Below are 14,004 nucleotides of genomic sequence, written 5' to 3' on the forward strand. Positions count from 1 at the left end.
CAATCAAATAATTGAAGAAAATCAGACCCCGAAAATACAAAGACTCCCAAAATGGGCGTCTTTAATAAATAGAAAACTTCTCAGAAGAAGTACAAACAGCAAATAAATGCATGAAAAGTGTTCAACATCACTAATCATTCAAGAGATGCAAGTTAAAACAGCAATAACATTCCAGCTCAATCCAGAAAGAATGGTATTATCAACAAATCAAACAATAACAAATGGTGGTGAAGCTGTGGGGAAAAAGGAACCATTCTCTGCTATTAGTTGGAGCATAGACTGGTGGAAATCAGTGTGAAGATTCTTCAAAAAGCTAGGATTAGAGGTTCCATGTGACCCAGCTATTTCCCCTCTTGGTATCCTTACAAAAGAATTAAATGCATCATACCACAGTGATAGATTCACAATCATATTTATAGCATGATAGCCTGTAATAGCTGAATCTTTGAAACAACTCAAATTACCTTCCAACAATGAACAAATAAAAAGGATGTGTGTTTTTAAAAAAAGTATGATGTAGTATTACTCAGCCATTAAGAATAAACTTGAGATATTTCTTTTTTTTTAATTTTTTTTTAACATTTATTTATGGTGTGTGTGTGTGTGTGTGTGTGTGTGTGTGTGTGTGTGTGTGTGGTCAGCTCAGCCCACCAGGGGGCGCGGCTGGCTGGCATGTGGTGCTGGGGGATCGAACTGCGGTCCCTGTGCTTTGCCAAGCTTGTTCCAAGTAGGTGCTTTAGACCACTGAGCCATCTCTCCAGCCCCAAACTTGAGATATTTCTAAGCAAATAGATGCACCTTGAATCCATACTCTTCAAAGCAATAAATTTGACACATGTAAAAATATCACATTATCTCTCTGGTGGGAGGAACTGAATGTGAAAATATGAATCAAAGTGTATAATGTATATTGTGAAATAGGAAGTAATTGTTCAAAGGGAGAGGTTAATGGGGGGAGTGGAAGGGAAAAGAAAAAAATGAGAAAAAAGAATAAAATGGAAATAAGTTTATAAATAAGGATAAGAAGCAAGATTGAGGAGAGGGGAGGGGAATGAGAATAAAAGAGGAACTAAGATATATCATATACAGGTACAAATTCCCTATGATGAATGCAATCATTATGCATTTTAAAACTGAATCAATAAATTTAATTAGAATAAAAATATAAGTGAAAAAGAAAAAGAACTCACCTGACAGGTTCCCAGATATGGTATGCAGAGTGTTTGTGAGCCAGCTCTTTGACTCTTCCAAGAGGAATGCTTGGCTGAGAAAGATGTCAAGAGTGACTGTGAGCACAAGGAAGGTGTCTGCCACATGGACAGATAAAGCAAGCTCATAGAGGAAATCTTGACCACAAGTTCTAGAGTTAGGTTTGGAAGCAGCACTGGGAACAAGAAAAAAGGGGACTGAGGCATAGCCATTGCATGGAGGCCCAAATATTTGAGGAGAGCCAGAACTTTGCTGGCATTCCTATATCCTGTTTTCCTCAGTGCTGTGCCTGATAACATCTAGAGAAAAGTGAGCATGTATGTGTCTGATGGGGGGTGGGGGGGCTGAAATCAAGGCCTCTCAGTAGAGGCTTCTTTTCTCTGTTCTTAAAGCTGTTTGTAGCATGATATAATGGAATCCATTAAATAAGTCATGAGGATGCGCTGCCCTTGACACCTTTATGGTTGACTAGTGAGTTGAGTTACAAATGGCCAAATCATTCCTTCCTACTGATTGGAGACTCTGGCAAGACGAAACTGCTGCTGGGGTGTACTGTTCTCTCAGAAGAACAGGGTAGCATGGGGTCATTGACAATACTTCTTTTTCCTAGGTAAACCTTCCAGCTATTGTGTAGGCACAGTGGGGAGAGGCCCAGAAGCAGGTCTCCTGAATTGATTGCAAATTGATCCTCTGCTTCAGTGATACAGACTGGGTGATGGAGATTCTGGAAAGGGTCCCTGCTTCAGCTCCCATCATTCTGCTTGTAGTAGGGCCCTTCTGGTCCTAGTGAGATGTATTCTGAGTTTTAAAAAATTCCTCTATATTAAGTCCTGACATCAGTGTATGTTATTATAATAAGTAGGCCAATCCTGGTAATTACTTGTAAAGCACATGGTTTCCAATAGGGTTTTCTTTGAGTTTGTATATTCTATGCTTTTTATATTTTAATAATTTTATTTTTTATTAATTTTATTGAGAAAAAGATAGCAATGAAACAGTTTCAAAACCAATTAATAGTACATTTTCAATAATTAATACATTGCATATTGTTATCTTCTTAGTGGTTATTCATAGTATGAGATACAGACATGATATCCTGTCCAAATACTATTAGTATAAATCTTTCCTCTCATTGAATTAAGAGAAAGTAGCTGTATATCTATCTTAACTGTTTTGAATATACAGATACAAAATGATCCTTCCTTTGTATCCCCTTTTATTGTTTAGTTTTGTCGGAGATGGGTATTCCATTGCCATTTAAATATTGTAGGTGCATGAATTCAGCAAAATAATCCAATATAGTCCAGTAGTCCATAATAGTAGTGGGTTATCCGTAGGACTGACAAAGTCAGAAGTTGCTGACTTGAGCCTTTCACAGCTCAGCATATTAATATGCCTTTACTTTTTATACCTCATTTTTATACTTTTCACTGGATTGCTAAGACCAAGATAAAACAAGACCTATATAACAAGAAATGTAACTTTTGTATCTGACAGTCAAGTCCCCTCAGGATTTATCCTGTAACCTTGTACCTCAGTTTGCAGATTCTTTGTCAGTGTCAGCTATGTGGATGAGTCATGGCCATTGCTTGACCAATTTACTTTCTGTGAAAGCCTGAGAGAATGTTTTATCTCTATGTGACTCTCCTTAGGCACAGTCTACGTCATTGATCATGTTTTTCTGTGGCCCCATAATCTCCTTGATCAGAAAATTTGAGACACAACTGAGTTACATGATGTTACAGTATAGGTTCGCCTATGTCCTGAGCCCTCACTGACCTTGAAAGGCTAGGACCAAAATGCTGACTGTCCGTTCAGCCCTTCTTTTTTCTAATTTATGGTCTGCAAACGTAGGTTGCTAACCCTCCAGAAGAGAAGCTTATTATTACCATAAAACATATGTAGTTGGGTTTAACCTCACTATTCATAAGATTTCTATGCATTCCATTTTAAAATAGATTTTAAGACAATTCTCTCGCTTGAATATTTTGTCAGAAGTATATATTTCTAAGAACATGCTTATTTCAGTAATGATTTCAACTTCCCTGCCATAAAATCATTCCACATATTGACCTTGAAGACAGCATTGCAGCTAGTGATTGAGAAATGAGAAATGAACCATCTTTCACAAAGACATGGAACCAGGAAATAAAAATTCAACAGTTGCAAGATGATGCAAAGATAAAAATGAAAGATGGATACATGTCAACCAAGCAGCAGGGCCAACATTAGTGACATAAAAGGACAATTTGCAAAGGTAGTAGCAGAAAATTTTCCAAGTATGATTAAAGAATCTGACATACAGATTAGTGAGGGATATGAACTCTAATTAGCTATAAGAAAAATAAAACTACATCTAGACACATAAAAATGAGGATCTCAGAAACTCAGCAAAGTAACATAATATTAAAAGCTGTTAGTCAAAAAAACCCTCATCATCTATAATGGAAAGACGATCAGAATTATGGCTGATTTCTCAACATAAACCATCAAACCAAGAACTGTTTTAAAATTTCTTTAAAATTTTATGTATTTGGTACAGGGTCTCACTGCACAGCGTGGACCCAGGGATCCTCCTGTTTTCAGCCTCCCTAGCACTGGGATTAAAGGCTGCACCACCATGTCCAGTCTCGGTCACAGGCTCAGCCTGCTGAACAGCGGGCCAGTGCTACATGCAGTACTGGGCATTGAACCCAGGCCCCTGCACTTGCCTAAGCAGGCACTTAGTCCACTAAACTGTCTTGCTGGCCCGTTTTAAGATTTTTAAATTAAAATTTAATCACTCAAAATGACTGATACAAAAAGATTCAGTTATATAAACGTTGAACTAGGGTTTCAGTAGAGTATAAATAAATACTCTATGTACTCTGAGTCAGAATGAGTTCACAGGTTACTTGCTTCTAGAATGTAACAATAGAAGGCAGGCATAAAGGTGCATATCTGTAACCCCAGCCTTGTGCATTCAAGCACAGTCAGGCAGCTGAACAATTTAGGAAGTGCCTGCAAAACACAGTCATTCACACACACACACACACACACACACACACACACGTACACACATTAAAAAAATCTTCTGAGGATGTAGCTCATTGTGATGGCCCTGGACACAAACCTTGGTGTGGAAAACAACAAAACAGAACAAAAACAAAATTATGAGGAATATCTTGAGTAAAACAATATAGAAAGCAAAATCAAAGTGTGCTTTCTATGCTGTTTACATGAGGTTGCTATAAATATTCAAAGCACAATTTGGGCAAAGAAAATCCTAAATGAGTCATTAGAAAATTTAATAGTTTTAAAAATATACTCACGTTCCTTCAGGGAAAAAATATTATTTATATTAAAGTGGACAAAGCATTTGATTAATACTGAAAAGCATCCATTTAGGGTTGAATTTTAGTTTAGGAGAAAGTTACTGCTTGAGCACTATCAAAGGGATGTAAACCCAACTACCTCTGTCCATTTTCACCCATGCAAGGAGGTGCAAGAGGTGATGAATATTAATTTGCTTGATTTAGTCAATTGATAAGTAAATATATATAATCATGTAACACTGCATTCCATACATATACAGAAGTTGTCTTTGAGACTTAAGGGTGAAAGAGATGTAAACTCTTTCAAGAGATAGATATTGCATAAAGAAAAAAGAAGTGAGTCCCATAGAGTGAGACCAGCAGGCACAGACGGTCTCCCTCTTTCTGGGGGAATGCACTGCACAGACAAGTACTCCCTCAGTTCAACCCGACACATCTTATTGAAATTAAATGATAAAGCATGCCGCTCACAAAATGTAAGTTCCTTTCAATGTTTAGGCTGAACATGCTTTTTTATTACATCCATGGACAGAGACAAATTCGTATCACTCAAAAAAAGTGGTAATGAGAAGGTCTATAAGAATTGCAAGGGCAAACGTCAAGTGGTTTCCTATTAGTGGAGATTAGAAAATCCTAAATGCTCCTAGCCTCATTGTTTGTTACTGTGAAGAAAACATTGCCTATTAAGAAAGTGTCGCCAAGCTTCTTTCCATCCCATTCCACATTCCGCCCCCGTCTATCTCTTCTTCTCTTTCCCAGGTGATCCATGACTTTTTAAAAATGGATTTCTGTTGACTTTCTTGGGTGCTGGAGATGGAACCCAGGACTTTCCACGCGTTATTCAAATGCTGCACCACCCAGCTATATTTTAGCCTAATCCCCAAGCGCAATTCAATGTGAAATGTAAACTTGTGTCTGACTTATTTCACTTGTAGGAAATACAAGTGAAATATTTGTATTCATTAAATCTTAATTCTTTCTTTCTTTCTTTCTTTCTTTCTTTCTTTCCTTCTTTCTTTTTCTTTCTTCTTTTTCTCAAAGCAAAGGAAAGTTGCAGGGTTGCTGAGCCTATCCCATCCCCAGCCTGAGCAGTAGCATCTACACTGCCCGTGGAGACAAGCACGTGCCCAGCCCTCGTGCTAGAGACACGGGGGTGCAGCCCCAGCCTAGCCCATACACAGAACGCAGCAGTGTGGAGCCCAGCCAGTCACACCCTTCAGAACGTCTTAGTCATTCATTGCTCAGTGCTGCACAGGACCCTGCCCCAAGACCTATTCGCTCAGCACTGCCACACTGGGGGCCTCCTGGCTGTAGGACTGTGGTACCCCAAATCCTTAGAATGATTTTCTCCTGAACTACCATACCCTGAATCTTGCCTAGAGCCACAACAGTACGTAGTTAGAAGCCTCAGAACAATTTTCGGATGGACTACCATACCCAATATCCTCCGCTAGTGCACAGCACTATTTACCCAGAATCCTTGGCATATTTTCCCCTTAGATTACTATACCTACAATTCAGCGTGGGACCGCAGAACTGAGCACCCAGTCTGCAGAGTAATTTTCCCATGGATACCATAAACAGTTCTAACACGGCCACAGAACTAATAGTAATCACAATCTTCTGCATGATTTCCACTTGGACTACCACAGATGGAATCCTACAAGTAGGCTTAAGGCTACATATTCAGAATCATCAATTTTTCAGTAGATTACCATACTCATTATTCATTATCAGTCCCCAGGACTAAGTGTCGAGACTTCGCATAGTAATTTTCCCATGGACTACCATACCCAGAAATATCCATGGGGCAGCAGGACTACTACACCCAGAATCCTCAGCATTTTTTTCCTTCTAGACTACCACACCCAGAATCCTTTGTGGAGCCATACTACAACGTACCCAGAATCCTCTATAACCTCCCTTACACTACCATAACGAGAATTGTTCTGCAATCCCAGGAATGCAGGAGCCAGAATACAGGGAACAACGTCTTCAGGGCCTACGATACCCAGAATCCACCGCTCAGATGTAGCCCTGCAATGCCCATCTTTCCTATGTTTTTCCCAACAAGGACGTTACCCAGAATCCTTGGCGCCTCCAGGACTACAATACCTGGAAAGTAGTGTGCTATTCTAATGACTATACTACTGTGAGCTTTAGGGATGTTTCCGCAAGGGCTATGGTACGTTGAAGACTGTACCACATCCTCTCAAATCTACAATATGCAGTGCCTCAACCTGGCTACGGACCGCAATACCCAGAATTTCTTGCGTATTGCTTGAGCAATGACTACCATACCCAGAATCCTCAGCATTTTCCACCAGTAAGTACCATACCCTAAAGCCTCCCTGTGGCAGCCTAGCCTTGATTCCTATAGTTCCGTTATATTCCCCGTTCCCAAGAACTACATTACCCAGACTCTTTGATGTAATCCTCCCTGAAGAATATACAGAGGATTCCACCACACATCTTTAAAGATACTGCCTTCCCAAGTACTCTGTGGTGCCCAGGATGTCACCATGTCCCTTGAGCCTAGACCATGACACCCAGAATCTTCCACGTGCTCACCAGCGGCTGTGACAGATTCGTCTGCCTTACACTGGACTGGGAATACAGAATCTTCTGGAGTCTTCGTGGATCCACGCACTGGGACCTGAACACGGGTCCACCTGCATGTTTACGACTAGTCCTCTCCCAGATCTGCAACTCTAAAATCCTTTGTTCCAGAAGGGCTCCTTTGCTTGGGCTTTCTTTCTAGAAGTTCATGCATACACTGGGAACACTGCTATACCTGTGAGACAGGTGGTTTTCTTAGTGTGCTTTTGGATTTTGCTCTTACTTTTTTTCTGATATGAAACTTAACTTTTAGATCATGTCATGTGTACGATTTTAAATTCTTCACTTTGAGTTACAGTTGGGACGGTGTTCCTTAGTACTTTTCCTTTTTGCCTAGAGAGTTTGTGACTTTGTAACATTTACATCTCTCAGTACTTTGTGTCTGGTTCTATAACAGCAGTACCAATCCAGTTTTAACTTTTTTTCTGAGTTGATATCAGTTTCCCAAATCAATTTCTCTAAAACCAGTCTTTATGATCTTACTTATATTCTAAACTTTTAATAAAACACATAGCACAATATTTATTTTTGTTCATGGGTCAATTTCTAGGGCCTGTTTTTTTTTTCCTTATCTTTATCTGATTGTGCACCACCAACACTATCTTAATCTTTTAATTATGGAATGTGTATAATTTGCTAATATCTTTTAGGGGTAGTCAGAATATGTTAACTATTTTTATCGTTTCATTTATTACATTTATTTTTATAAGTGTTTATCAATGTATATTAAAATATTAGATATATGTTATAAAATGTACATTATATATGCATATTTATATATAAATATATGATATAAATGTTTTATTTTATAAGTGAATCACTATAGTTTTCATTTCCACATCAAAACTAACACAATTAGTATAAGGAATCTAATCCCTATGTGAAATATTAAATAGGTTGTGATAGGGGAAACTTTAGGAGTTGATTAGGTCATTAACGGATGAATCCAGTCACAGATGAGTGGTTTAATGTCTCATGAGGACAGCTGGTCTCCTCAAGAAGCTGGTGTGGCTCAGTTGCATGCACCTCAAAGCTCCGCAGTGTTCCGAGCAGCAAGGTGGCCTTCACAACTACTAAGGGGGCTTCTTTTTTTTTTTAATTTTTAAAAAACATTTATTTATTTATTTTGTGTGGGGGGGGCAGCTCAGCCCACCAGGGGGCAGGGCAGGGCTGGCTGGCATGTGGTGCTGGGGATTGAACCGCGGTCCCTATGCTTTGCATAGCTTAGTTTGTTCCAAGTAGGCGCTTTGGACCACTGAGCCATCTCACCAACCCCTAAAATCAAGTTTGTTTTTCTTTTTGTGGAACTGGGGATTGAACTCAGGCCCTTGCACTTGCCAGGCAAGTGCTTATTCTACTGAGCCATCTCCCCAGGCCCTCTAAGGGGGCTTCTTGACCTTGCTGTTCCATACCCCTGGGCTGAATAAGCCTTTAGTCATTCCAGATCACTCATCTGTAGTATTCAACTGTGGTAAAAGAAAACAGAATAAGACAAGAAGTAACATTTCTGGAAGTGGAGAAAAGTTAAGCCTCATCATTTTTTTTTTTTTTTTTTTGCTAGAATCACATTGAAGTTATATATTTGTGGCAATTTACATTGCAGTTGTTTTATTTAATTAATTTATTTTTATGTATTTGGTACAGGGTCTCACTATGCAGCCCGGACTCATGATGATCTTTCTGTTTTCATCTTCCCCAGGTGTGCTCTACCACGGCCAGTCTTGGTGGCCAGCTCACCACTGCCCTTAGGCGGGGTTGCCAGGAGTGGTGCTAGGGACAGCTCTGTTCCCTGTGCTTGCCTAAGCAGGTGCATTGTCCCCTGAGCTGCCTCACTGGCCATTTATTTATTTATTTATTTATTTATTTATTTATTTATTTATTTATACTTTAAGGAGGGGTCTACAGGGTGTTCAGGGTCTCACTACTAGATCGGTCTCCTAGTGATCTGCCTGCTTACAGCTTCCCAAGAGCTGGGATTACAGGCGTGCGCCACCACACGCAGTCTCAATCACCATCTCAGTGCACCCTACGGGCAGGACCGGCATGGCAGGCCGGGGGATTGAACCCCCAGCCCCTTCACCTGTTTGCAGGCACTTTACTGGGCTTTTTGTCTGGCCCCTTAATTTTATTTTATGCAAGAGCATTTTATATCTTTTCATTTGGTTGAATTTTCTGTACCTGGTGTGCAAACAATCATCCTCACAGAGATTTTAGCACTAACTTCACATAAAGAGTGGGGATTTTTAACCACAGTGTCAAATGCCTGAGAACAGTATTCAAGAATGTGATCACCTCCATGTCCCCATATACCTGAGTCTTTGAAGGATTAACATATAAATCTGAGGTAGTTATTTTGTAACTTTCTGCCTGGACTGGAACATGGCATATAATGAATCAGGATTCATCCATAAATAATGAAATTACACAAGGGAAAAGAGATCAGTCCATTATTATTTATTTATTTATTTATTTATTTATTTATTTGCAGTACTGGGGATTGAACTCAGGACCTTGTGTTTGCCAGGCAAGCACTTATTCTACTGAGCTATATCTCCCTGGGCCCAAGAGATCAGTCCATTATTGAAAGAAAATTAGAAGTCACTAAGTACAATATTTGCTGTAATCCCTTTTACTTACAAAGGTATAATGTATAGGTATAAGTATAGCAGACCTATATAAACGTAGCACATACTAAAGAAAAAAAAGTCTGAAATTCAGTACCAGAAAATATCAGTGGTGCTCAGAGAGAAATGTGATTTTCTTTTTATTTGTAGTTTTTGAAGTTTGTTACACATACATATAGATAGCACTTTTGAAGTATTATGTTTAGTTTATTAGGAAAAATTGGATTAGCCAGCCCAGACACACACACAAAAACCAAACATAAGGACTTTTTTTTTTTTTTTTTTTTGGTGGTACCAGGGATTGGACTCAGGATCTTGTGCTTGCCAGGCAAGCGCTTATTCTACTGAGCTATCTCCCCAGGCCCCATAAGGACTTTTACTGGGTGTATAGCTCTAGTGAAATAATATTGTATAAATCGTATGCTCACTATCTGTCTTTTTCTGTAAAAAGAGCTGCTTGACACTAAGGATAGGCTCCCTCTGAACATACAGTCTTTAAAAAGGAAAGGTCTGGGACAACTGGGATGAGGAAAAGGACAAAAGAAAGAAGGAAGGAAGGGGGGGAAATATATATATATATATATATGCTAGCTTGGATAATTATTATTCTACTATTCTATTATTCTACTATTATTTCTACTGGTCTCTTGAATAGGTAATACTTAAAATTTTTTCTTAGCTTTTTTCACCAATTTTACATGCTTATACCTGGTATTCTGAAGAACTGATTTGAAGACAGCAATATGTAATATAACAACCATTGGTGAATTCCTGTCATTTTAGTTAGTGAAATTCTGTATCATTTCTATTGTGTTTTAACTACTTTTTATTCTCTTTAAAAAATAAAAAAGGTAAATAGATGAAAGAAGTTGAAATTCATAGATGTGTATATCATCACTGAATATAGCAACCCTATAATTACCATTGCACCCACTTTACGGAAGAGATTAAAGCTTAGAGGTATAAAATTACCATTTTAAGAAGTAATAGAGCCCAACATCAAGGGTACGGGTGTTCATCCTCCAACTGATGAGAATGCCAAGTGTTGAGGTCTGTTACATCAAAGAAAAATGAGAGAGAGAGAAAAACCAGATAGATGTGGAAAATGTTTAAAGTTAAAATGTAAGCAAATAAATATAATAGAAAATAAATTACACAGGAGAATTAAAAGCATTGTAGCACAGCGATATATGTGCAGCCATGTTTATAGCAGTGCAGTTTGTCCCAACTGAATCTTGGAAACAACCCAAATGCCCATCAGCTGAGGAATGGAAAAAACAATGTGGTGCTTTTACACAGGTCTAACACCACTAGGTCTAAGAAAGGTAAACTCGAGGTTTTTTATAGGTAAATAGATACAACTACAGACCATACTCATAAGTGAAATAAATCAGACTTGCATGTGTAAATATCATATTGTTTCCCCAGTGTAAGGAACTGAAAGAGTAACAAAATCTGAAAGGTACAGTAAATACTCAAAAAGGGAAAGAAATTGTTCAAAGGGAAGGAACAACTGGGGTGAGGGAAAGGAGAAAATAAAGAAGTAATGGAAAAATGTATATACATATATACACAGGATCGCTTGGGTGATTATCCTGCTGATTCCTAGTGGTCTATTGAACAGTTCATGCTTAAATTCCTTTTCTCCTCAATTATTTTTAACTTTGTGAGCAATTTTGCATGCTTATATCTGGTAATCTGAACAGCTAGTTGGAAGACAACAATTTACAATTTAACAACTATTGTTGCATTCCTATTATTTTGTTTAGTGAAATGCTGTAGCATTTCTAATATTTTCTTTGACTGCTTTTATTCATTTTCAAAGAGAAGAAATAAGGAAAGAAAGAAAGAAAGAAAGAAAGAAAGAAAGAAAGAAAGAAAGAAAGAAAGAAAGAATATAGAGAAGTTGAAAGTGAAGAGTCCGGGGTAGTGGCACACACCTGTAACCACTGCACGTGGGAGGCTGAGGCAAGAGGATCTCACTGAGTTTGAAGCCAGCCTGGGCTACATAGTGAGTTCAAAACCAGCTGGGCAACACAGGGAAAACCTGTCTCAAGAAAAATAAATTGATCTATTGATTTACCTCTCGTGTACTAATTAAATTGCTAGTATTTCTTTTCATTCTTCTTTGATTTCCTTTAAAAATCTTTTTATCTCAATATTAGCTCATTAATATCCAAAGAAATAAACACTTTTGCTTTTGTGACAAAGTAATAGACCTCAATTAAAACACTACAAAACTATATACAACATGATAAAATATATTCTCTCTTACTGACATATTCAGATGGCAGTTGAATTACTATCAATTAAGAAAGCTTTAGAAGATTTTTTTTTTTTTTAGTTTTTTAAAAATGTACTTGGTATAGGGAGTCACTATGCAGCTCATACTCATAGTGTTCTTCCTATTTTCAGCCTCCCCAGTGCTGGGATTATAGGTGTGCACCACCATGTCTGGTCAGAGAAGATATTTTTATGTTGGAGGAGATGCTTTTGAGGTGATATTAGGGCCTACCCAACTTGGAGCTCATGCAATATTTTATTAGTGTCAATGTTATGATTTGTAATGAAGGCTCCAGGTGGTACTTTAGGAAAAGAATCCTATTTCTCTTTTTGACATTGTCTTTCATTTCAGCAGTGCAGCCGAGGAGCGCATGAATGAAATAGCAATCTGACAAGGTTTAGCAATGATGAAGGAAGAATAAATCATTAACAAAAATCATGGTTGTGAATGAAATCCCACAGGTTTGGTGGGGTAGTCCTTAATAATTAAAAGCTGGGCCATTAATTATATCTCTGGGGCATTGTGCAGGACTATTACGATATCTTTAATTAAAGAAGACAATCCCATAACATAACACTAGAGCACACCATGGAAGTAGGACAGACTCGGGTACGTACAGTGTAAATGAAGTAGTTGATTTTCTCTCTGGGGCTTATAGATAGGATAAATTTGATGATATCAGTTGACCAGTAACTGGAGTGTAGATTTGTATTACAGAGGCCTTATAATCATTAGATTGAGAGCTAATTATTTTCTAAATATGCAGCTCTAATTTTCCCTCTTATGGTGGCATGGGACTTGAATACAGTTGGTGATGACAAATGGAAAATCACTGTTGTGTATTCTTTGGGTGATTCTTGGGACAAGACTAAACAAAACACTCCTATGTAGAGACCAGAACTTGGTTTTCTAGTCCTAGACCATATGCATACTACTACCGGACATTAGCACCCAGTTAGCGCCCAGCGAGCACATTTGTCATTGCAGGGATTGTTGTAGATGTTGATGTGGCAGATTGCACTCGGGGTCTCATACGCGCTCGGCAAGGGCTCTGCCACTGAGATACCCTTACCAGCTCAGACTCTTGCTAAGTTTTGACATTCTAGTATTGATCAAATGTTCTGGAGTGTTGGAATATGAATTTCACAAAAGATTATGTACATATACATTACCTATTTCATACTTTAGTTTTTATTTCAATCCCAACTTTGAAATGCAAAGCTTTTAAGCCTTACAAAGACAAGAAAATAAATATATCTTACAAGACTTGACCATTGCCAAGTTCAAAAAGCTGTGGCAGAAGGGGACAAAGAAAGGCAGTTTTCACCTGGGGCAAGGTTTTGGGAGATGGTAATAAAAGATCAACTAAATTTGTATTCCAGACACTGCTGGGCTTAGGGCATGCAGGGAAGAACAAATAGTTCCTGATTATGAGGATGCATCTGTGGGGAATATGGACCCATAAGTGGATAAATTTAATATTGCACGGTGGATGTGCTCGTGTGACACACCTATGTGGTATACATGCAGCAGCGAATGACTTTTAACTCCCAATATTGGGTTCCTGAATTTGACTCAAATGAAGATAAAAATATATATTTTCAACTGCAGAATAGGATAGAAGTGGAATATAAAAAGGAAGGGCTTGCCAGGCAGAAGGGGCAGGGTGAACAAAAGTAACACACTGAGAAGGTGTGGTAGGAGCTGTGGAAAGTTGCCAGATTGTAAATTATAATGTAGTGCCTCTAAAGGAGCCAGATGTGGCGGCACACACCTGTAATCTGATTTTCTTGGGAATCTGAGGCAGGAGGACCCCAAATTCTAGGCTGGTTTGATCAATTTAGTGGGACTGTATTGAAAGAAAATAAAAAGACATGGGATTGAGCTCAGAAGTAGACTGCATGATTCACATATGTGAAGGTCTTTGTCCAACCCAAGAAAGAGAAGCAGAAGG

General features: G+C 38.5%; 1 pseudogene; it reads right to left on the bottom strand.

The window, feature by feature from the left end:
* The window catches only part of LOC101586963, a 28,579-nt pseudogene extending 21,378 nt beyond the window's left edge, over nt 1-7,201 (bottom strand).
* Nucleotides 7,202-14,004: the final 6,803 nt, after the last annotated feature.

Source organism: Octodon degus, unplaced genomic scaffold (genome assembly GCF_000260255.1).
Source record: "Octodon degus isolate 3935 unplaced genomic scaffold, OctDeg1.0 scaffold00005, whole genome shotgun sequence".
Lineage (NCBI taxonomy): Eukaryota > Metazoa > Chordata > Mammalia > Rodentia > Octodontidae > Octodon > Octodon degus.